This window comes from Schistocerca cancellata, chromosome 2, assembly GCF_023864275.1.
Source record: "Schistocerca cancellata isolate TAMUIC-IGC-003103 chromosome 2, iqSchCanc2.1, whole genome shotgun sequence".
Taxonomy (NCBI): Eukaryota; Metazoa; Arthropoda; class Insecta; order Orthoptera; family Acrididae; genus Schistocerca; species Schistocerca cancellata.
This window is the reverse complement of record NC_064627.1, coordinates 19,887,173-19,913,893: the sequence shown is the minus strand read 5'-3', so window position 1 is coordinate 19,913,893 and position 26,721 is coordinate 19,887,173. Positions and strand designations below refer to the sequence as shown.

Genomic DNA, 26,721 nt, shown 5'->3' with positions numbered 1-26,721 from the left:
GTAAATATTTTAACAATATGGAAATTGTAGAAAGTGTAGTATGAAAGTCAATACTTTACAAGAGATATTTTGTTAACATAGGACAGAGAGCTGCTCGAAATACACTCCTGGAAATGGAAAAAAGAACACATTGACACCGGTGTGTCAGACCCACCATACTTGCTCCGGACACTGCGAGAGGGCTGTACAAGCAATGATCACACGCACGGCACAGCGGACACACCAGGAACCGCGGTGTTGGCCGTCGAATGGCGCTATCTGCGCAGCATTTGTGCACCGCCGCCGTCAGTGTCAGTCAGTTTGCCGTGGCATACGGAGCTCCATCGCAGTCTTTAACACTGGTAGCATGCCGCGCCAGCGTGGACGTGAACCGTATGCGCAGTTGACGGACTTTGAGCGAGGGCGTATAGTGGGCATGCGGGAGGCCGGGTGGACGTACCGCCGAATTGCTCTACACGTGGGGCGTGAGGTCTCCACAGTACGTTGTCGCCAGTGGTCGGCGGAAGGTGCACGTACCCGCCACTTCCCAGCAAATTAGGGACACTGTTGCTCCTGGGGTATCGGCGAGGACCATTCGCAACCGTCTCCATGAAGCTGGGCTACGGTCCCGCACACCGTTAGGCCGCCTTCCGCTCACGCCCCAACATCGTGCAGCCCGCCTTCAGTGGTGTCGCGACAGGCGCGAATGGAGGGACGAATGGAGACGTGTCGTCTTCAGCGATGAGAGTCGCTTCTGCCCTGGTGCCAATGATGGTCGTATTCGTGTCTGGCGCCGTGCAGGTGAGCGCCACAATCAGGACTGCATACGACCGAGGCACACAGGGCCAACACCCGGCATCATGGTGTGGGGAGCGATCTCCTACACTGGCCGTACACCACTGGTGATCGTCGAGGGGACACTGAATAGTGCACGGTACATCCAAACCGTCATCGAACCCATCGTTCTACCATTCCTAGACCGGCAAGGGAACTTGCTGTTCCAAAAGGACAATGCACGTCCGCATGTATCCCGTGCTACCCAACGTGCTCTAGAAAGTGTAAGTCAACTACCCTGGCCAACAAGATCTCCGGATCTGTCCCCCATTGAGCATGTTTGGGACTGGATGAAGCGTCGTCTCACGCGGTCTGCACGTCCAGCACGAACGCTGGTCCAACTGAGGCGCCAGGTGGAAATGGCATGGCAAGCCGTTCCGCAGGACTACATCCAGCATCTCTACGATCGTCTCCATGGGAGAATAGCAGCCTGCATTGCTGCGAAAGGTGGATATACACTGTATTAGTGCCGACATTGTGCATGCTCTGTTGCCTGTGTCTATGTGCCTGTGGTTCTGTCAGTGTGATCATGTGATGTATCTGACCCCAGGAATGTGTCAATAAAGTTTCCCCTTCCTGGGACAATGAATTCACGGTGTTCTTATTTCAATTTCCAGGAGTGTAGGTCAAAGGTATTATTTATTGCGGAGCAAAAAGACGAACGTTCAGTGGCAATGGTTCTAGTGTATGCGTGATCAGCAGAGCTGTGCAATAGCGGTATCTTGTGAGAGAAACGTAGATTCCCGAAAATGCAGTGGAAATATGCTAAGAGAGTGGAGGCCGATGTTAAATTCCGTGAAGTTTTTGCCACAAAATTTCACTGGGCTGCTTGCGAGATGAAGGGAATATGCCAGTCCGACAGTAAAATTACTTCAATAACGCGTACTTCCAACATTACACACAAGCGTATAAAAGTTCACAGTGCATCTCTCGACCTCTGCTGAACGGTTTTGTGTTTCAACTAAATAGTTGTGAATAATTTCAGAGTTTCAATGACTATTTCTCTCTTCATGAAACATTATATCTGTAATGAAATGCCATAAAAGTGGCTGAAAGAATTAACTGTTGCATTGATATGATATGATAATATTGGTTAGCATAATTGAAATTCATTAATGATATTTGCAATAAAATTCATTCTGGAGGGCCGTGTTTTCGCTTTACGAAATACTTTGAAAGTATTAAGTATTAAAAAGCTGTCACTGTCATGTCTAATTATTGTGCTAGCTGGTACGTTGTTGCATATTATGCTGTCTTTGACGATTGCATTGAAAATCACTGACCACACAATCATCAGTCTTGATGATATTACATCATTTAATTGAATTCCTGCATTTCACACATACACAGCTGAAGGTACAGTACTTATCTTACGTGTGACTTAAATTGTCTTGCTATGAAACGGTCAGTATTGTTTATTATGAGAAGTGTGCACAGAGTAAATCTGTAAGGTCGTCTTACACCCTGAGTGAGACAGCAGAAGTGGTGGAAAGACAAAGGTCGATGAATATGTGACTAAAAGGTGTGGCGCTGACTGAGAAGAGGACGTTTATTACGCTCAGATAGCTGAACGTCCTTGTAATGTAAAAGGGCAACTGCCTGCAAATAGACGTGCAGCGCTTAGGAAGAGAAAAAGAAATGTTGTAAACGAAACGACAAAGGCAGCTGAAACTCATTCGACTTACACGGCTCTGTATTTGTTTGAACTTTTTGTATTTTTCACATAAAATATTTTGACAAATTCTTATTGATATAAATTTTTTTCAGAAACAATTCGTCTGTTCTTTCACTACGAGTAGAGTAGCAGACCTTGTAATGACGGGACACGACTGCCAAATGTATTAGTTTCGATGGAGGAAGCCGGCTGTAGTCCAGTTAAAGGCATTTGTGTCCGACACCCACTGCCTATTTTATAATAATTTTTGCGTTGAGTAGGAAGCCCTCTTACCGACGTCACTCTCCTGCGCTGAATGCACTGCGAACCGTGTCTCACTTCGGCGAGTCGCGTCTCCCCTGTTAGAGGGGAGGGTCGCCCATGACGGATGTGACACACACGTCTACAGAGCTGCTGCTCACAAAAGGTGAATCTGAAGCCGCGGCTCGTTTTCACTGGTGCTACCCGCTGATCTCACGAGGATATGACGGTGCATTCTAGATAGCAGCCGCTGGGGCCGGTGGTCGAAGACCACAGAGCACTCAGCTGCCATCTCTTGTTGCCCGGAACAAAGCCACCTGTGATTTCGTGCGTTTATCGTGCAAGAAAATACTTCTGGAAACAACAATTTATAAAGAGGAGGTAGCGTAGCACGGTCGTCGCGTTTCTGATTTAGCGGATAAGCCGAGTTTACGCTATGTCACAGCACAGCGCACTAAAGTGAGTACTGTCGCCTGCATTGCGACACGACTACGGAAGCGCGGCTCTAACTTTGTTCTGCGTTTGTCCTGCAGCACACGGCGCTGAGTATGTAGGCACCTGTAGAAGCATCTGTTCTGCCCTTCCACCCGGTGCACAGGGCTCAGATAACGACCGATCGGATTAAAGTAACCCGAACCATACGACTGCACATCTATATACTGCAGAATAGAGCAATATATTTTCTGCACTATTTTATGTTGTATAAAACTGATATACACTGAAGGGGCAAAAAACAGGTATAGGGATGCGTATTCAAATAGAAAGATATGTAAACAGGTAGAATACGGCGCTGCGTTTGGCAATACCTATATAACACAACTGTCTGATGCACTTGTTAGACTGGTTACTGCTGCTACAGTAGCGAGTTATTAAGTGAGTTTGAACGTGGTGTTACAGTCGGCGCACGAGCGATGGGAGGAAATCATCTCCGAGGCAGCCATGAAGTGGAACTTTTCCCTTACAACCACTTCACGAGTGTATTTTAGAATATTAGGAATCCGTAAAACATCAAATCTTCGACATCGCTGCAACCGAAAAAATATCTCACTGAGAACGGGACCAACGACGTCTGAAGAGAATCGTTCAACGTGACGGAAGTGCAACCCTTCTGCATATTGGTGCAGAATTCAATGCTGGGTCATCAGCAAGTGTCAGTGTGCGAACCATTCAACGAAACATCATCAGTATGGGCTTTCGGAGCCGAAGGACCACTCCTGTACCCTTGATGACTGCACGACACAAAGCTTTACACACCGCCTCGGCCCGTCGACTACGGCATTGGACTGTTGATAACTGAAAACATGTCTTCTGGTCGGACGAGTCTCGTTTCAAATTCTATCGAGTGGATGGACGTGTACGGGTAAGGATACAGCCTCATGAATCCGTGGACTCTGCATGTTAGCAGGGGTCCGTTCAACCTGGTGGAGATTGTGTAACGGTGTGGGGAGTGTGCAGTTGGAGTGATACGTGACCCTGACACGCCTAAATACGACTCTGAAAGGTGACACGTACACTCTTTGACATAAAACTCGACCGGCGGCCGACCGCTTCAGAGACTAAGTCCGCGCCGATCGCGACATGGGACAAAAAATCTGGCCAACTCGCTAATTCTCTAAGTCCGGTTATCTGCACAATCTGGCAACACTGTAGACTGCGGCACTTCCTGGAGGAAAACTTGTCCCAAGATAGAGAGACTCTAAGCTTGATTACGCCTGTGGTCTAGCGGTAGCGTGCGTTGTTTCTGTTCGTAATGTCAGTGGATCGAGAGCAGCTGGCATAAAATATTTTTATAGCCTCTTCTGTCTGAATGCTGAAGATGTGAATGTAATGGTAGCGCAGATTCAATCTGTTTCGCTTTGTGACACACCGATATCAAAATTTTATCTAGTAACGATTTTGCGGCAGATATCCTGCAGACTGCCCTCGTCTGGACGCCGTATGCGGCAAAGCTCCGGGATCCATTTGCTGGCTACTGGCAGCGGCCGTGGCGACAGCAGCGGCGCTGCACTCCCCCGTTCTTTATCGAAAGCGCCTGCTACCGCTCGTCGCTTTTGATGATTTAAAACGCTTTATTATTAAATGTTGCTCCACAGAAAATTTCTACAATTTCCATTCACGCTCAAAAGCAACGGAGACAGACGCCCTGATTAGTAGGCGGGTAATAGGCAAGAGCTGAGTATGGCCCGAAATTAATTTTATAGACTGGGACGAAATTAAACCACCTCACTACATTCGATGAATTTATAAATGCTTCATACCTCGTTTCTTTTCCTTTCAAACTTAATTATTTGTGCAACTTTTGGTCAATGTTTGGATGTTTTCGTCAAGCCAGAGTGAGCGTCTGTGGTGTAAAGTGTATTACAGTTCTTGTTTCATTCCTTATGGTAAGTCTATGCGATAAACTGTGTGAATACCTTGCAATGCATGCTCTGTAGCAGTGCAGGCACACTGCACATTTGGAGTTCCATGTATGGGTTCATGAAGTATTTATTGTTGATCGGAAGTGATAGTTAATGTCATCAGATTTAAATCAGAAAAATTTGTCGTTTTGAAGGTTTCAGAGAACGGAAAGGAATTGCTAACGCCGGTGTTAGAAAACGTCTACAGTTAAATGCTATTGCAAAAATTTAGAAGATGGGAACTATATTAAAGAACATGTGCGCTTCATAAACAACCTTCTGACATGTTAGACCTATATGACGAACAAAGCTCAAATTTATATCGTTGACAGTCGGTTTGAATCTTTTCATGACCTATTTTACAGTGAAGCACCTTGGAATTTGCAAAGCAGAAATCCATGATATTAACTTAATTTACTAAGTCGAAATCGGACGAAGATTGATGTTTAAAGGCATTCTTCAGATTTCGCATAAGAAATTTTTACTAGCAGTTTGCAACTCCATTAATTAAAATGGAAAATAAAAGGTTGTAGTCAGCGGCTTCTACCGTGATTCGAACTTATAGTACAAGCACTGCAACGCACAAGGGAACCTCTGACCTAACGACACACTGGCGGCCAGAGGCGGACTATAGTCACTGCGATGTTGCCTGAGCCTCAAAACGCAACCTTAAACACACAAACAGAGGAGGTGGAGAGTACTGTTTTAACGTCCCGTCGACAACGATGTCATTAGAGACGGAGCACAAGCTCGGATTAGGGAAGGATGGGGAAGGAAATCGGCCGTGCCCTTCCTAAGGAACCATCCCGGCATTTGCCTGAAGCGATTTAGGGAAATCATTGAAAACCTAAATCAGGATGGCCGGGCGCGGGATTGCACCGTCGTCCTCCCGAATGCACACACAAACAGGTGTTACTTATGTGAAGAACGCCGTTCTTGGAGTCCAGAAATTAAATATACTTTCTAATTGTGTCATCTTGCAGTGGATTATATCGAACGAGTCTTCGATGTGGAAAACGAATGTCAAGTGAATTTAGCGAGGTAACGCCGACCTACACCCGGAAGTAAATGCACTATCAAAAATACTTGCTACGACGCTGCCATTTCTCGGCTCTCTGACGAGGCAGCTCTTCAGCGAAATGCTTGCCGTGATTCTCCGATACGGTTCTTCAGAGTGGAGACGAGCGCGCACGTTTGGTTTTTATGCGGCGTTCTCCCCTGATGGTTTCTGACGTCGCCTTGTGGGCTATGTATACATATGAGACATTCAATTATCATTAATCCAGAATGATACAAGTTTCAGCTTCCGGCGTGGAAGAAGGCTGTTGACGCCGACATTATATCATTTCAACGTAGGGAAAGCAAAACGGATCATTCAATGTTTCTCATTCAACATAAAGCATGTGAGATAAATTTCCGTAACGTTCATAATCATCTAAAAATACAGACGAAGTAAAAATACACCGGAAGCTTATTCGAATTTAATATAATGTAAGATACCAAACGCTTTGCACCTCGATGTCGAATTTGTCCACTTGCAATCGTTTGCAGCATGCACATAGAATGTCATGATTACCACGAGAATGAAGAAATATGTTGGTATGGATGGAAGCAAGAAGAGACGCAGTCAACAAATATTCTATTCCTCATGGCATTCATTTCATTTGACACGTAAGAAGAGGTAAAGCGGGAATTTACTTCCGTTAACACGAAAGATATGCCGCACATATTGATAACGAGGAAGTCTGCGTCTTCATACGTTTCCTCCTTGAAATCTGTATGCTCTATTATATACTAAGTAGCCCGATCATTGTTTCAGTAATGTTACCCTCTTGTTTGACCCCGTAACGATGAACAGATTCCAAATGCATGTCTCTGCGTGAAAGTAGCTGTTCGAACCCTTCCTGGGTTGTTTTTTGTGTTTTATTGCTTGGAATTCCTGAAGCAGACCACTGTGCCTTCCCCCCTCGTGGGTTAGGTCTCAAAACTAAACCGCTTTGTATCCAATGGCATAATTTATTCATACAGCATCAGCATAAGACTCTTGCGAGTAAGAGAATGACAATAAAAATCGTAACAAGAACAAGCAAATAATGAATAATGTTTATTCCAACGCAGAACGAGAATGGCTTTAAATATAAAAATCTATATCTATATCCATATCTATTGATCTTTGAGTTGGCACAATGCAAATATATTCTTAGCATTTAGTTACTGAATTTAGTTCTGGATGTTTGCAGAGAAAAGGAAAAGTCGGTACTTCTCGCTAGTGTAATATAATGTGAACCAGCAACTACCCTTTCCTTAGAACACGACTCAAGCAGGTCCTCAAGTAGGCACTGCTGCATTCTGTTCCCTGACATAGCTCTGATGACGGTTAATGCAGATAGTTCCGATTATGAAATACAAAACGTATTGCAGGTTAGTTCCTAGGATAGTAACATTAAATTTGTAGACGGCACATGAACGTCACGACTATCCATATTACTCATCAATATAAAAAGACAATATTTTGGGAATTTAGCAGGATTACTCAAAATGAATTCTGAAATTGGGTGACTGACCGCACAGGTGCTAAACGTCGTCAAGAGTATACGATGTCCTAATCGCATTAGGAATATGAAGATCGTCTTCGACAGCTCGCAACTTTCACATTACTATCTCCACCCTACTCCAGACAGATCTCGGTGGAGTTGCACTACGTTGCCGATGTTATGGAAGGCCTTCAAACCGACAACAGACCACATATTGAAAAATACAAGCGAATTCTCTTGCAGCGTAAGCTTATTGTAACTAATCTACAAAATTATTGGAGAGGAACATTGTCCTATTCAAAAAAAGTAAAATGTTACACACTGTTGACGTTAAACGGACATTATCTATGTCCTGTCTTGTGTCCTACTCATCTATAATATCAAGTGTACTATGAAAATGATTATATATAATGGATTATAAGGTAATGCATTGATACCAGATGGTGGGGGCCGGCCGATGTGGCCGTGCGGTTCTAGGCGCTTCAGTCTGGAACCGCGTGACCGCTACGGTCGCAGGTTCGAATCCTGCCTCGGGCATGGATGTGTGTGATGTCCTTAGGTTAGTTAGGTTTAAGTAGTTCTAAGTTCTAGGGGACTGATGACCTTAGAAGTTAAGTCCCATAGTGCTCAGAGCCATTTGAACCATTTGAACTATTTAACACAAAATGACATTAAAAATTTAAGTTATTCACGAGCAGCTAGTTGAGAATATGTATGAACATTAAATGACACGACGAACCGTCTTGTTCTGCATATGGATTCAAACCCAGCTCATGCAGACTAAGCAAAGATTTCGTGACTGACAGAAACTGACAGTCATTCCTGATTAGGCACACAGAGAGTGATATACCTCGATTTTAGACAGTATCAGTTAGCAAATATCAACTTTAAATTGCATAACGCAAACATTTCTAACAGACGCGAATTCCTACCCAGCATCTATTGTCCCTGTTAACGAACTACGAGAGATGTTAAATATTGCTTCTTCACAAGTAACTTACTTGAAATGCCGTGAGGTAAAGCTGTGTGTTTGACACGGATTCGAACCCGGAACCTAATCGGATTGCTATCGAAGCACAGTCAAATGTGACATATAGGAATTTCGCGGCTGTAACTAGATGTTTTAACTGAAATGACGAGACGAAACATTAATTTTTTCCTTCCCAGGACTCCAACCCGGCACCTATCGCTGTTATATTCTAGAGAAAACTAACGTTAAATATGGGTTTGTTGCACCAGCAGTGACATGTGAGCATGTTTGAACTGAAATAATATGACGAAGAGTTCAGCGCTCACTGGGAATAGAGCCCCACACATATCGTTGTTGACTACACACAAAGAGACGTCAGCTACCGAAGTTTACTCCACCAGCTGCTCAGAATAGCATCTTGAACTTACAGTCATCTCGCATATAGTTCTGTGTCTCACTGGGAGTTAAAAACGTCGGATATCGTTAGTATTGACAGCGAATGAAAATACATTAAAAATCAAAATTATTATCCACCAGCAGATAGGTGTTCTCATGCTAGAGCTTGAAAATACATAATTAAATCTTTAGTGCCGGGCCAGGATTCGATCCCATTCACGCATAATATGTGAAGGTGTTGAGGAATCTGCAGTTTTGAACAAACAACAAATTGTAGCCGAGCTGTATTGCCACGAAGGGATCAAATTCCGCGTTAAGGGCGGTCTGAGTTGCATTCCCAGTTCAGAACCAATTTTATCGACATACAGAAGCTCAAATAAAAGATGGAATAAGTGTCCTGTGACCATACATAGCGTTTGTGTCGTCACTTGAAATAAATAACTAGTATAAGAAAGGTTACTGGTGATAGAGTTTCTACATGTCGCCACTCCAGACTTTATTGTGGTTCAACCTACCGTCTACTTGGTAAAGAAGGAATATCATCTTTAATGTGAATTTTCAGACCACGCAGCCATTATATCTCCTTCACTTGGTGTAGCCAGGAGAGAATGGAATCTGTCTCTCCCTATCTAAAATCATTGACAGAAGTGGGAATCGAACCCAGACCATAGGTATAACAACCTACCATCCGTCCAACAGACCACGAAATCCTCTTCTCTGCGAGTCATTTTTCTATCGTAACGCAGTTGCGCCACACTGGATGAGAATTCTGACACACAGGCTCCCTGTAGTAATTTGCAGCATGTTCAGTAAATTCATTTACTTGGTTGACCGAATCACCATGAACTAGCTGCCTCGGCTACCCAGTGCACACATTCGACTATTTTGTAATCACAGAAATAAAATCACGTTACTGCCACCTACACACAACTGCCAACATTGTAGGATGCAGAAGTTTAAATAGGAAGTGTTCCTTTCCACTTGAGCTATTCTATTGCGCTATCTGTTACTAGAAAACGTCGTTCAGTCCAAAAGAAAAGCTGTAACTGTTTGTCTCTCAGAAGTCAAGACCTGGCCGTATGCATAATCTCACAGTGCTGTGGAATCCAAAAGTTCTGGAGGAATAGTTGCCGAGCTCTGGAGCTGTTGTAGCTACGTGTCAGCTTGTAGCATAGATAAGATGTCGCGAGTTCGAATACATTCAGTGCTACATTTTTTAAAACGCAATTCTGCTCTCTGCTGAAGTTATCAATCTAATGGAACTTTGAACATAATTCCCTTCACTTCTCAACCCAAAGTAGTCGCATGTGGAAAAAGGACTAACTACTGTGACATTTTGTTCTATTCAGGTTTAATAGACAGCAGGCAGCAGATGCATCTCGAAGATGTGCAGGGAGAGCGCATCGTGCCATAATATGTCAGAAAAGTATTTTCTACATTAGCCGTCGTGTGGTAGTGATATTTTATTCTTCTTCAAACTTTGACAGCTTTAACTCAGAACAAATTTTCTACATGCATGTAATCAATAAACTGTATGTGCATTGTCAGACTGTGCTTTCGGTCGCCAGACGTCATATTAGCTGGTCTCGCGTTTTACCTCAAGACTACGGTCGTGTTCCATCAGCGGTATGAATAAAATGATATTAATAATAACAGTAATAATCGAATTATCCGGCAACTTCACACTTCACAGCGGATTTTCTCGAACTAAGAAATTTGCTGAATTTGTGAAAAATCAAAATGGCTTCACATCCAGCCTATGATGCCTAGAAGAGTCTTTACATCCTGCTGACCTGAGAATAGCATAATCTCTGCGTTAGAAGCTTGCTTCTACTTGACCATTTAATGGACTCGCATTTTTTCCACCGTGACTAATTTTGTAAGCTACGCACATCATCCGTTACAGCACACTCCTGGGGCTGGGTAATGTGGCCACAATGGTCTGGTGGAACGAGCTATCACAGGTGCAATGCGTGGGTTCAGGCATTTACTTTTAAGAGGCACAAACAGATTTATTTTACCTCTGGTAACCTCAAGAGAAAGAAATACAGAATCCGCATTAAACATCACGTTCCTTCATTACCAACTGGGCAGAGCCGGTTTACGTTGGGAAATGACACAGCGGAAGTCATGGTAAAAAGAAATACAGTCGCCAGTAAGCTTACTTACATTAGAAAATTTTATTTTTTTTGATGAACCGATAGCCATTTAAAGGGACAGGGCTCTTATTTTACTTGTACTTGATTGAACTAGAGACGTTTAAAAATTTGGTGCTGGACTGTGATTCGAATTCGTATCTCCTCTTTCGAGGATCTGAATCTCTCGGAACAGTATAGTTCAGTCATTTCGTTCCTTTTCCCAAGACTGCAATCTTCTCTAGGTCTCCTCCAAAGGTAAGTATGTGGGTCTGAAACCTGATCCAGTACAAAAATATTCATAATTTCATTTCTAGCTTTATCAAGTGCACACCCACCTGCTACTGAAAATTAACGCGCAATTTCAATGTCTGTTCATGTGTTGCCAACAATCGCAACAGGTGTCGTTATTTCTGGTCAAACACGCACACATCTTACTGTTCATGAGTAAGCAACTGATACTTAAGCTATATTCGTGGATGCACGGTAGGTGTGCAGTTCGATTGTCGCTTAGGCACAAAAGTTTGTATCCTTATTTTAGATTCAGACACCTAGCGGCTCATAAGAAAAACCGATACGTAACATTTGATTTTTCTTAGTTAACAATCGGATTACGTGTTGGGTTCGTATCTCCGTCACAGAACTTCACATCATGCACTTCATCTTTAAATGCATGCACACTTTGTTACTTCAGAATGGAGGTATATCAGACATCTTTCGTGGTTAGACAACAGGGATGAAAGGGTCTTGATAGGAGTCACGGTTTATAACAAAAATTGTTGTCTTTTATTTTCAAGTTTAGATTTGGTTACTGGTATTGGCAAAACTTTCGGTAATTCATGACTCTTCATGGCTAATCATCAATATGATGTGATTAGATTAGATTAGATTTCATTAGATTAACTCTTGTTCCATAGATCATGAATACGATATTTCGTAATGATGTGGAACGTGTCATTTTAATGAAAGATTTCTTTAAATACCATGATTCAATTTCTTTACAACAACTTTTTACACTCTCTCTCATTGCTTTTTATTTCTCTCTCTCTCTCTCTCTCTCTCTCTCTCTCTCTCTCTCTCTCTCTCACACACACACACACACACACACACACACACACACACATACATTCTTTTTTATTTTTATTTGTATGTTGTGCTCGACTATCGGCGAGGCACGAAAACGCCTGTGAATGACTTTCTTAGTTTTGAGTGCACTTACGAAAGAAATATAAAAACAACAATGAGAGTTACTGATTTATGATGCTCAGTTTGCAGTCAGTTCTGAGTATTATTAGTAACTACGCTCCAGTCCCTAAACCTAGTTACAGAAAGCGAATCAGACGCATTACGTATTCCAGGCCGTAGCAGCCGCGACTTGGAGACACCAGCTATGGTCACTTCCCAGACCGCTGTAGGATCACATCGGTTCGTCTTCTTCCTGCTGGTACTGTAACTGAGATTTGGCAACAAGGCAACGTATGTTTGGCAACTCTGTGATCGACGAGTTACTTCCTGGTGTGCACGGAATTAAGCCTCAAAGTTCACTTGATTTTACCTGTCATTTCCATTGAATAATCTGAGTTATTATAGCTTGAAGGGTAACAAAAGATTGAAAATTTACGGTTTTCAGCCCAGGAAAGTCGTTGCAGGTGGAAATCGCAACCTATCTCGACCTTTAAATAGCGGTTTACGAGTTCTAGTTACTATTCCCGTCGTAATAGGAAGCTGAGACCCATACTTCCTCGCCAGCTCTGTGGTAACGTGCTGACCGGTGAAACAGCGTCTGTTAGGGTTCGCAGTTCCAGTCTCGCTGACTGAAACGTTTTTATCCCTTCTGTGAAAGAGCTACAAGCAGTCAGATCTAACATCAACAAGGAAATCGCAAGAAAATGCTTTCAGCTCATAGTGCAATGTTGAAAAACTTACAATGCTGCACAACAGGTAACGCCTGTTTCCGCTGCTGACAAGCGAATTTTGGGTTTCTAGGAATACGTAACTATATTTATGAAATGCCACATTTGCAAACCTCTTGAGTATGACACAGCATACCAATTAAACACAGACCCAATCAAAATCTAAGTGAGTAGTATTTTACTAATTCGTGTCGATAGAGGCATACTTGTGTACAGATACTTTCGTCGTAAGGTTATCATGGTTAGTTTTATTTCATTTCTTATAAGACAGTGCACAATTTTCGTAAGGTTTCCTTTAGTGTTGTTAAAACAATAGTAAACATGAGAGAGAAATTAATCATCAACGATATATGCGAATTCTCTGATGTTACCTATGACAATCTGACAATGCACATGCAGTTTATTGATTACATGCATGTAGAAAATTTGTTCTGAGTTAAAGCTGTCAATCAAAGTTTGAAGAAGAATAAAATATCACTACCACACGACGGCTAATGTAGAAAATACTTTTCTGACATATTATGGCACGATGCGCTCTCCCTGCACATCTTCGAGATGCATCTGCTGCCTGCTGTCTATTAAACCTGAATAGAACAAAATGTCACAGTAGTTAGTCCTTTTTCCACATGCGACTACTTTGGGTTGAGAAGTGAAGGGAATTATGTTCAAAGTTCCATTAGATTGATAACTTCAGCAGAGAGCAGAATTGCGTTTTAAAAAATGTAGCACTGAATGTATTCGAACTCGCGACATCTTATCTATGCTACAAGCTGACACGTAGCTACAACAGCTCCAGAGCTCGGCAACTATTCCTCCAGAACTTTTGGATTCCACAGCACTGTGAGATTATGCATACGGCCAGGTCTTGACTTCTGAGAGACAAACAGTTACAGCTTTTCTTTTGGACTGAACGACGTTTTCTAGTAACAGATAGCGCAATAGAATAGCTCAAGTGGAAAGGAACACTTCCTATTTAAACTTCTGCATCCTACAATGTTGGCAGTTGTGTGTAGGTGGCAGTAACGTGATTTTATTTCTGTGATTACAAAATAGTCGAATGTGTGCACTGGGTAGCCGAGGCAGCTAGTTCATGGTGATTCGGTCAACCAAGTAAATGAATTTACTGAACATGCTGCAAATTACTACAGGGAGCCTGTGTGTCAGAATTCTCATCCAGTGTGGCGCAACTGCGTTACGATAGAAAAATGACTCGCAGAGAAGAGGATTTCGTGGTCTGTTGGACGGATGGTAGGTTGTTATACCTATGGTCTGGGTTCGATTCCCACTTCTGTCAATGATTTTAGATAGGGAGAGACAGATTCCATTCTCTCCTGGCTACACCAAGTGAAGGAGATATAATGGCTGCGTGGTCTGAAAATTCACATTAAAGATGATATTCCTTCTTTACCAAGTAGACGGTAGGTTGAACCACAATAAAGTCTGGAGTGGCGACATGTAGAAACTCTATCACCAGTAACCTTTCTTATACTAGTTATTTATTTCAAGTGACGACACAAACGCTATGTATGGTCACAGGACACTTATTCCATCTTTTATTTGAGCTTCTGTATGTCGATAAAATTGGTTCTGAACTGGGAATGCAACTCAGACCGCCCTTAACGCGGAATTTGATCCCTTCGTGGCAATACAGCTCGGCTACAATTTGTTGTTTGTTCAAAACTGCAGATTCCTCAACACCTTCACATATTATGCGTGAATGGGATCGAATCCTGGCCCGGCACTAAAGATTTAATTATGTATTATCAAGCTCTAGCATGAGAACACCTATCTGCTGGTGGATAATAATTTTGATTTTTAATGTATTTTCATTCGCTGTCAACACTAACGATATCCGACGTTTTTAACTCCCAGTGAGACACAGAACTATTTGCGAGATGACTGTAAGTTCAAGATGCTATTCTGAGCAGCTGGTGGAGTAAACTTCGGTAGCTGACGTCTCTTTGTGTGTAGTCAACAACGATATGTGTGGGGCTCTATTCCCAGTGAGCGCTGAACTCTTCGTCATATTATTTCAGTTCAAACATGCTCACATGTCACTGCTGGTGCAACAAACCCATATTTAACGTTAGTTTTCTCTAGAATATAACAGCGATAGGTGCCGGGTTGGAGTCCTGGGAAGGAAAAAATTAATGTTTCGTCTCGTCATTTCAGTTAAAACATCTAGTTACAGCCGCGAAATTCCTATATGTCACATTTGACTGTGCTTCGATAGCAATCCGATTAGGTTCCGGGTTCGAATCCGTGTCCAACACACAGCTTTACCTCACGGCATTTCAAGTAAGTTACTTGTGAAGAAGCAATATTTAACATCTCTCGTAGTTCGTTAACAGGGACAATAGATGCTGGGTAGGAATTGGCTTCTGTTAAAAATGTTTGCGTTATGCAATTTAAAGTTGATATTTGCTAACTGATACTGTCTAAAATCGAGGTATATCACTCTCTGTATGCCTAATCAGGAATGACTGTCAGTTTCTGTCAGTCACGAAATCTTTGCTTAGTCTGCATGAGCTGGGTTTGAATCCATATGCAGAACAAGACGGTTCGTCGTGTCATTTAATGTTCATACATATTCTCAACTAGCTGCTCGTGAATAACTTAAATTTTTAATGTCATTTTGTGTTAAATAGTTCAAATGGTTCAAATGGCTCTGAGCACTATGGGACTTAACTTCTAAGGTCATCAGTCCCCTAGAACTTAGAACTACTTAAACCTAACTAACCTAAGGACATCACACACATCCATGCCCGAGGCAGGATTCGAACCTGCGACCGTAGCGGTCACGCGGTTCCAGACTGAAGCGCCTAGAACCGCACGGCCACATCGGCCGGCCCCCACCATCTGGTATCAATGCATTACCTTATAATCCATTATATATAATCATTTCATAGTACACTTGATATTATAGATGAGTAGGACACAAGACAGGACATAGATAATGTCCGTTTAACGTCAACAGTGTGTAACATTTTACTTTTTTTGAATAGGACAATGTTCCTCTCCAATAATTTTGTAGATTAGTTACAATAAGCTTACGCTGCAAGAGAATTCGCTTGTATTTTTCAATATGTGGTCTGTTGTCGGTTTGAAGGCCTTCCATAACATCGGCAACGTAGTGCAACTCCACCGAGAGCTGTCTGGAGTAGGGTGGAGATAGCAATGTGAAAGTTGCGAGCTGTCGAAGACGATCTTCATATTCCTAATGCGATTAGGACATCGTATACTCTTGACGACGTTTAGCACCTGTGCGGTCAGTCACCCAATTTCAGAATTCATTTTGAGTAATCCTGCTAAATTCCCAAAATATTGTCTTTTTATATTGATGAGTAATATGGATAGTCGTGACGTTCATGTGCCGTCTACAAATTTAATGTTACTATCCTAGGAACTAACCTGCAATACGTTTTGTATTTCATAATCGGAACTATCTGCATTAACCGTCATCAGAGCTATGTCAGGGAACAGAATGCAGCAGTGCCTACTTGAGGACCTGCTTGAGTCGTGTTCTAAGGAAAGGGTAGTTGCTGGTTCACATTATATTACACTAGCGAGAAGTACCGACTTTTCCTTTTCTCTGCAAACATCCAGAACTAAATTCAGTAACTAAATGCTAAGAATATATTTGCATTGTGCCAACTCAAAGATCAATAGATATGGATATAGATATAGATTTTTATATTTAAAGCCATTCTCGTTCTGCGTTGGAATAAACATTATTCATTATTTGCTTGTTCTTGTTACGATTTTTATTGTCATTCTCTTACTCGCAAGAGTCTTATGCTGATGCTGTATGAATAAATTATGCCATTGGATACAAAGCGGTTTAGTTTTGAGACCTAACCCACGAGGGGGGAAGGCACAGTGGTCTGCTTCAGGAATTCCAAGCAATAAAACACAAAAAACAACCCAGGAAGGGTTCGAACAGCTACTTTCACGCAGAGACATGCATTTGGAATCTGTTCATCGTTACGGGGTCAAACAAGAGGGTAACATTACTGAAACAATGATCGGGCTACTTAGTATATAATAGAGCATACAGATTTCAAGGAGGAAACGTATGAAGACGCAGACTTCCTCGTTATCAATATGTGCGGCATATCTTTCGTGTTAACGGAAGTAAATTCCCGCTTTACCTCTTCTTACGTGTCAAATGAAATGAATGCCATGAGGAATAGAATATTTGTTGACTGCGTCTCTTCTTGCTTCCATCCATACCAACATATTTCTTCATTCTCGTGGTAATCATGACATTCTATGTGCATGCTGCAAACGATTGCAAGTGGACAAATTCGACATCGAGGTGCAAAGCGTTTGGTATCTTACATTATATTAAATTCGAATAAGCTTCCGGTGTATTTTTACTTCGTCTGTATTTTTAGATGATTATGAACGTTACGGAAATTTATCTCACATGCTTTATGTTGAATGAGAAACATTGAATGATCCGTTTTGCTTTCCCTACGTTGAAATGATATAATGTCGGCGTCAACAGCCTTCTTCCACGCCGGAAGCTGAAACTTGTATCATTCTGGATTAATGATAATTGAATGTCTCATATGTATACATAGCCCACAAGGCGACGTCAGAAACCATCAGGGGAGAACGCCGCATAAAAACCAAACGTGCGCGCTCGTCTCCACTCTGAAGAACCGTATCGGAGAATCACGGCAAGCATTTCGCTGAAGAGCTGCCTCGTCAGAGAGCCGAGAAATGGCAGCGTCGTAGCAAGTATTTTTGATAGTGCATTTACTTCCGGGTGTAGGTCGGCGTTACCTCGCTAAATTCACTTGACATTCGTTTTCCACATCGAAGACTCGTTCGATATAATCCACTGCAAGATGACACAATTAGAAAGTATATTTAATTTCTGGACTCCAAGAACGGCGTTCTTCACATAAGTAACACCTGTTTGTGTGTGCATTCGGGAGGACGACGGTGCAATCCCGCGCCCGGCCATCCTGATTTAGGTTTTCAATGATTTCCCTAAATCGCTTCAGGCAAATGCCGGGATGGTTCCTTAGGAAGGGCACGGCCGATTTCCTTCCCCATCCTTCCCTAATCCGAGCTTGTGCTCCGTCTCTAATGACATCGTTGTCGACGGGACGTTAAAACAGTACTCTCCACCTCCTCTGTTTGTGTGTTTAAGGTTGCGTTTTGAGGCTCAGGCAACATCGCAGTGACTATAGTCCGCCTCTGGCCGCCAGTGTGTCGTTAGGTCAGAGGTTCCCTTGTGCGTTGCAGTGCTTGTACTATAAGTTCGAATCACGGTAGAAGCCGCTGACTACAACCTTTTATTTTCCATTTTAATTAATGGAGTTGCAAACTGCTAGTAAAAATTTCTTATGCGAAATCTGAAGAATGCCTTTAAACATCAATCTTCGTCCGATTTCGACTTAGTAAATTAAGTTAATATCATGGATTTCTGCTTTGCAAATTCCAAGGTGCTTCACTGTAAAATAGGTCATGAAAAGATTCAAACCGACTGTCAACGATATAAATTTGAGCTTTGTTCGTCATATAGGTCTAACATGTCAGAAGGTTGTTTATGAAGCGCACATGTTCTTTAATATAGTTCCCATCTTCTAAATTTTTGCAATAGCATTTAACTGTAGACGTTTTCTAACACCGGCGTTAGCAATTCCTTTCCGTTCTCTGAAACCTTCAAAACGACAAATTTTTCTGATTTAAATCTGATGACATTAACTATCACTTCCGATCAACAATAAATACTTCATGAACCCATACATGGAACTCCAAATGTGCAGTGTGCCTGCACTGCTACAGAGCATGCATTGCAAGGTATTCACACAGTTTATCGCATAGACTTACCATAAGGAATGAAACAAGAACTGTAATACACTTTACACCACAGACGCTCACTCTGGCTTGACGAAAACATCCAAACATTGACCAAAAGTTGCACAAATAATTAAGTTTGAAAGGAAAAGAAACGAGGTATGAAGCATTTATAAATTCATCGAATGTAGTGAGGTGGTTTAATTTCGTCCCAGTCTATAAAATTAATTTCGGGCCATACTCAGCTCTTGCCTATTACCCGCCTACTAATCAGGGCGTCTGTCTCCGTTGCTTTTGAGCGTGAATGGAAATTGTAGAAATTTTCTGTGGAGCAACATTTAATAATAAAGCGTTTTAAATCATCAAAAGCGACGAGCGGTAGCAGGCGCTTTCGATAAAGAACGGGGGAGTGCAGCGCCGCTGCTGTCGCCACGGCCGCTGCCAGTAGCCAGCAAATGGATCCCGGAGCTTTGCCGCATACGGCGTCCAGAGGAGGGCAGTCTGCAGGAAATCTGCCGCAAAATCGTTACTAGATAAAATTTTGATATCGGTGTGTCACAAAGCGAAACAGATTGAATCTGCGCTACCATTACATTCACATCTTCAGCATTCAGACAGAAGAGGCTATAAAAATATTTTATGCCAGCTGCTCTCGATCCACTGACATTATGAACAGAAACAACGCACGCTACCACTAGACCACAGGCGTAATCAAGCCTAGAGTCTCTCTATCTTGGGACAAGTTTTCCTCCAGGAAGTGCCGCAGTCTACAGTGTTGCCAGATTGTGCAGATAACCGGACTTAGAGAATTAGCGAGTTGGCCAGATTTTTTGTCCCATGTCGCGATCGGCGCGGAGTTAGTCTCTGAAGCGGTCGGCCGCCGGTCGAGTTTTATGCCAAAGAGTGTACATAAGCATCCTGTCTGGTCACCTACATCCATTCATGTCCTTTTTGCATTCCGTCGGACTTGCGCAATTCCAGTAGGACAATGCTACACCCCACACGTCCAGAATTGGTACAGAGTGGCTCTAGAAGCACTCTTCTGAGTTGAAACACTTCCACTGGCCACCAAACTCCAGTGATATGAACATTATTGGCCATATCTGGCATGCCTTAAAACGTCCTGTCCAGAAGAGGTCTCCACGCCCTCGATTTATGGTCAGCCACGCAGGGTACATGGCGTCAGATCCCTCCAGCACAACTTTAGACATTAGTGGAGTCCGTGCCACGTCATGTTGAGGGACTTTTGCGACATTAGGCAAGTGTACCAATTTCTTTGGCTCTTCAGTGTATTTTCAGTAGGGAAAACGGTCTACACCGCAAAAAGGGAGCATAAGCTTTACTGGCGCGTCTCGCCTTTTGAGGCCAGTGGAGTTTCTGTCCGCTGCATCGGCGGCAGCCTGCCCGCCGGTCTCGCCTAGCGTGCGTCCGCGCGGTCATTTTCGTATTCACGGCCACTACAATTTGTACATCAATATTTACGGGACTGGGGCTCTATCTAAGCATAGCTGCATGCGTTCGCTGAAGGTGCATACCAAAATTTAGACTGCTTAAGACTGATTATTTACCGGCAGTTCCTACACGAATTCTGAAGATACCTCAAAAAAGCGAAACGCATCAATAAAACTTGTGCTGTTTTTCCAAACTAGACTATTTTTCCTGCTCAAAACTCGAGTTGCGTTCATTCCTGTGTCTATTTCTTTTTATTCTTTTATCCGGTATAATACCGAGTAGTACATGTGAATTACCTCTCCTCCGTAGTTCTTCTAATCAGATTTGAAAATGTAATTAAAATTAAAAGTCCTCTATGAACAGTAAGTAATATGTTTGAAATTTCTTGATATACTGGAACTGACACTTAATTCAAAAGACAAGATCAAATTTACATCAATTTAACACGGATGTAAATGGAAGATGGGATGCTATTGCTACACCATGAAGACTGATATGTTGACAGTCAGTCCACTGTGTACTGACAGGGCCGGAATGCCGTAAAGCCGTGTGAGTCCACGTTACATGTCGCTTGGCATTCGTGTCTCTGAATGACCCCTTTAAGTTATTTAATTCCTGATAGACTTCTTTCAGGGTACAGCAAAATTAGGTATAAGACGAAGACGCCGTTTGGGATATACTGTGAGATGGTTAGGCTGCTAACGCTCGTTAAATGACACGCACCCAACGCTTTGGACAAGAGGCCGTGTACTGTTTGTATCTCCAGACGGGTACATGCGCTGCAGTGCGTTGTGCAACCTTAACTGAACAAATACAAGTTGTGACCTCGACGAAAACTTTAATAAACTCCGAAATAAGATCTAAGAGTTTTACATAGCAGTCTAGCTAGTCTGCATTTCTGAGAGATAAACCCCTGATGTCGCTGTTTGCCGACGAAGTATAAAAATACAACAATAATAATATTGAAGTAAGAGAAAACGCACATTCATTTAACTTAATAGGTTCACCATAATTACGATATTTATGTATTTATCTGGTGGGACGTCCTTATAGTAATAGATTTATCGTCCTCCAACAAGGCCATAGCCTTTCCTTCTGCTCCTGTAGCAGTTTTGGACGGGTGATCTTTAATTTGACGTATCGTAATCCTATCACTAGATAATACCAATTATATACAGTTCGAATAGTTCATTGAGTGCTCTACAATAACCAAATTGTGCTTTGGTTCATAATTATCTCAATAACGTCTGTTAGTGAAATGTATAGATGATTCAGCAGGCGAAGAAGGAAGAATAAGATCGTCGCAAATTACGAGACTAGTTGTTTTGCCCATTACAATGAACTACTTCTTCTTGACAGAGAGTTATGCAGATAATGTGCAAATGAAGAAAGACGATTAAATAACACTATGGCACAGATAGAAAAGTCACTTAAACAAAATAAATCTTTTCATCTTAAATAAGAGGCGACATTTAATAAGAAAATTTCTTTTGTTAGTTCTGTTTACTTATCCTGACAAGATTATAACGTCATTACGATCTCTCTTACATGAGTCAGATAAAGTGCAGAACTGAGACACTTTACTATTATGATGTATAAAATCCTAGAAATTTGTCAAAGAAATACCGAGGAAAATAAAACATTTGAGTGTAAGAAAACACTGCAGATTGACACATAAGACACTCTGTTGTCTGTGTTCTGGATACAGAAACGTAATAAGGATCAAGTGTTATTCGATAACAGATCCCTACATCAGCACACGAATTTAGAAGGAACTCAAGAATAGTTGTGGCTTTGAAGACACTTTCGTGTAAGTCATGAATGTGGAAGGTTCGAGTATATACTGAATTTCTCTATTTCTTCTCAGTGGAATAGTGATTAAATATCGGTAGTTTCGCCCAAGCTTTGTAAAACTCCGGGTAAGCAATTAGAATCGTGTATGATTGTAAATGGAAGTATATAATGTGACAAAGAGAATTTCGGAAGGTTATCTGGCCGTCACGTCGCAGAAGTCTGGGGCATTACTTTGAAATAACTGTAAATAGTTCAATATGGAGAATTCATGACTGTTGTGTCTCTGCTTAACTGAAAAGATAACTATACCGTTGATACCAAGGCATTGGCGATTCACAGTTCGATTGGTCTCTATAACGGAGGAAACCCAGACGGGAAATTCTACACACGCCTGCTTTTCAGAGATTAGTTCCGGCGGAACCAAGTACTGTCTCGATATAATGAAGAGTTTTGTAAGACACCCCATTCACCTCCTATTACCTTTGGGTTATTTCGCATCTAATAGTCTCCTAAATGTTAAGCCCTTCACTTTGTCCTTTGCTTTCACACAACGAGAACTGGCTGCAGTTCAGGACGAACGGCCTCTTCCTCTCCGTGCATCCAGAGTTTCGTTGCAGTTCATTCCAAACGGTCACCCTAGGTTTATTTCCCCATCGTGATGTAACACGAGCTGGCTCTTCGTCTAAAATGACCTTGTGGTTGACGCTACGTTAATTACAAATAATTTATTTATTCATTCATTTATTCATCATCTTTCATAGATACCAGGAAGAATGGAAAACCTTAGGGATGTGTAACGAATCAAGATATGCATTAACGTGAGACAAGGCATCACTCGAATTTAATCTGTGCAGTAGAATTACAGTGGACGCCCACTGTACTAGTTTGTGCTGTTCGTATTAATGCCATATAAATTTCACCCTAACTTTCAGTTCACTGTTTCCTTTAGGCTTTTTATTGGCGCCTTCTTTCACACAATGACAACGTAAAAATGTATATAATTGTTCTCTATGTGCCTATCGCTTATTTTTAATCATAACGTAGATAAATTTGCACAGAGTCCGCAAAGCAACATTAAAGCTAATCCGAAACGTGTCTAATGTTTCTTGTTTTATGATTTTTGCTGTGTTACTGTTTATCTCTGCTTTACGTGTAATTTCACATTTTGAGACGAGCACACAGAATGTAAACTCCTGGAAATTGAAATAAGAACACCGTGAATTCATTGTCCCAGGAAGGGGAAACTATTGACACATTCCTGGGGTCAGATACATCACATGATCACACTGACAGAACCACAGGCACATAGACACAGGCAACAGAGCATGCACAATGTCGGCACTTGTACAGTGTATATCCACCTTTCGCAGCAATGCAGGCTGCTATTCTCCCATGGAGACGATCGTAGAGATGCTGGATGTAGTCCTGTGGAACGGCTTGCCATGCCATTTCCACCTGGCGCCTCAGTTGGACCAGCGTTCGTGCTGGACGTGCAGACCGCGTGAGACGACGCTTCATCCAGTCCCAAACATGCTCAATGGGGGACAGATCCGGAGATCTTGCTGGCCAGGGTAGTTGACTTACACCTTCTAGAGCACGTTGGGTGGCACGGGATACATGCGGACGTGCATTGTCCTGTTGGAACAGCAAGTTCCCTTGCCGGTCTAGGAATGGTAGAACGATGGGTTCGATGACGGTTTGGATGTACCGTGCACTATTCAGCGTCCCCTCGACGATCACCAGTGGTGTACAGCCAGTGTAGGAGATCGCTCCCCACACCATGATGCCGGGTGTTGGCCCTGTGTGCCTCGGTCGTATGCAGCCCTGATTGTGGCGCTCACCTGCACGGCGCCAAACACGAATACGACCATCATTGGCACCAAGGCAGAAGCGACTCTCATCGCTGAAGACGACACGTCTCCATTCGTCCCTCCATTCACGCCTGTCGCGACACCACTGGAGGCGGGCTGCACGATGTTGGGGCGTGAGCGGAAGACGGCCTAACGGTGTGCGGGACCGTAGCCCAGCTTCATGGAGACGGTTGCGAATGGTCCTCGCCGATACCCCAGGAGCAACAGTGTCCCTAATTTGCTGGGAAGTGGCGGTGCGGTCCCCTACGGCACTGCGTAGGATCCTACGGTCTTGGCGTGCATCCGTGCGTCGCTGTGGTCCGGTCCCAGGTCGACGGGCACGTGCACCTTCCGCCGACCACTGGCAACAACAGCGATGTACTGTGGAGACCTCACGCCCCACGTGTTGAGCAATTCGGCGGTACGTCCACCCGGCCTCCCGCATGCCCACTATACGCCCTCGCTCGAAGTCCGTCAACTGCACATACGGTTCACGTCCACGCTGTCGCGGCATGCTACCAGTGTTAAAGACTGCGATGGAGCTCCGTATGCCACGGCAAACTGGCTGACACTGACGGCGGCGGTGCACAAATGCTGCGCAGCTAGCGCCATTCGACGGCCAACACCGCGGTTCCTGGTGTGTCCGCTGTGCCGTGCGTGTGATCATTGCTTGTACAGCCCTCTCGCAGTGTCCGGAGCAAGTATGGTGGGTCTGACACACCGGTGTCAATGTGTTCTTTTTTCCATTTCCAGGAGTGTATGAAAACCGAAATGCTTCACACCGCGGAGAGAACTTTGCACTGCTGCTTGAACTCACGCTGTTGCCGGAGCCTTTTGGAGAAGCGGAGCAGCACGATGAGCAGCACCAGCAGGCAGACCAGGCAGAAGAGGCCGAGCTGCCCTCCCCTGGAACACAGCGACTGTGCCACTCAGTCACCACCTGGCTAGCGCGAAGGGCAGTGTGTTGTCTGATATCTGATCAAACAGATGGCTGGGTGTTTAAACCATAACGAGGACCAGGGAATTCCTAGGGATAGCATCGGCTGTGATAAGGTGGTGTGATTCCAGGACTTATATTTCTGTTCTGAGCGTTACTGGCCGAGATGACTAAACGTCGCTACGCCTCAATTTTTCAATATTAATTATTCCTTACATGTAAAATCCTTCTCTTGGTTAGAGATTATTATGTTATCGCCTATGTCAATGAGTTCTGTCAGGTTATAGAAGGCTACAACTTACAAATAATAAAGAGAAAATCACAATAACAATTAAGATAAAAGATAAACTATTCTATTCAGTGGCAATTAACATTTCTTGTTACTGTTAATGCTAGTGACAATTTCTCTAAATCCTTAAAAATAGTTCCTACAAGAAGAGGAAATACCCCATTACATAAGATGTAAACGTAACAATGCTATATTATATGGATATGTGTAGCAGTTTTTAAATTGCGGAGGCTGACGTACAAACCTCATGTCGTCTTCTATGGTGGCCACAAAACTCTAGTTGCGATTTCTGAGCTGAAGAGGTCCACCACGGCTTGTTTCATATCACCACAACTGGTGTCCATGTGATGAACACCATGAACGTCGCTCGTATGTGGGTACCGGTAACGCGGGTTCCTGCAGCCCCACCTCAACAGCACAAATACGTAGCACATGAACAGCACATACTCGCAGTAACTGCAGTCATCGTACATGTTTTGAGACACAGCGTTAGTCCTTTTGTCCTTCTTTAGTCTAGATAATGTCACCTGAAAGACACAGATACAACATATAAAAAGAAAACTATTGTTCAGCCAGTTACACGCCTACGGAAGTTTCTCCTGAGAGTTCTAAAGAACCATCGTATTCAGGCACTGCGTTGATGACAATACACACACTACAATTACAGAAGGAAGTAGCGCAATAGGAGAAACGTGGTACGAGTGGTAAAGGTGATCCAGCAAATCTAAACAAAAAATAGCGAGAGTTTAGGTAGATTAGCAACAGTGAATGATACACTTTAGAAACGAGTAAAATCATGGGAAATTGTGACGACTAGAAGGTTATTAGTACTGCGCAGGAAGTCCAAACAAAGCGTTACCAACACATTAATTCAGAAGCCAATAGCAATTAATTCTGAAGCAAAGATACGAACTTATTGACGTCTTAGGCTTGTAGGCTGTTATAATAATGTACTAACAAAAGGAAATTTTGGATGGTGGTTATCAAGTGCCAGTTTACATACAAGATAGCAGACAGGTAGCTCTCAATTGATAGTAGTAATAGAAGGATGACTGGAGAGAGTCCAGTATCTGAACAAGCCTTCGTCAACTTATGTATAGGGTTGTGGAATAAAATCCTGAGACGATCAATGTAGAGAGGCAGACCAGTAATATACTATACACGCAAAATACTATGTGTAATACAAGTGGAAGATCAGCAACTTATTTTGAATTTAACTGAGGGTTGCAAGCTATCGCCAAAGTTGTGTGATACTTATCTCCTTGCTACAGCGAAGAACGTAATACAAAATTGTAGAACATTAGAAATCTAAGCGGAAAAGACACAACTATCAAGATTCATGAACGAGATACCCTTCTGGCTGATAATAAGGTAGATTTTAAATCATTGTAAAATATTGTTGTCACGTACTATTATCTCTCTATGCACACTACATGTAGCGCAAAATACAGGAGCAGAACATAGTAGGCTTCGACAAAGTTGAAGAACATCTAAAATCGAAATCTCAGTT

General features: G+C 42.8%; 1 long non-coding RNA gene across 1 annotated transcript in view; it reads right to left on the bottom strand.

The window, feature by feature from the left end:
- Positions 1 to 26,721, bottom strand: part of LOC126143579 (uncharacterized) — a 55,838-nt gene that overhangs the window by 9,395 nt on the left and 19,722 nt on the right. Inside the window, exons 2-3 of the long non-coding RNA XR_007529749.1 lie at positions 25,456 to 25,619; positions 24,803 to 24,891 (exon numbers count right to left, since the gene is read on the bottom strand). This is a non-coding gene — a long non-coding RNA (uncharacterized LOC126143579). The remainder of the gene's footprint in view (positions 1 to 24,802; positions 24,892 to 25,455; positions 25,620 to 26,721) is intronic.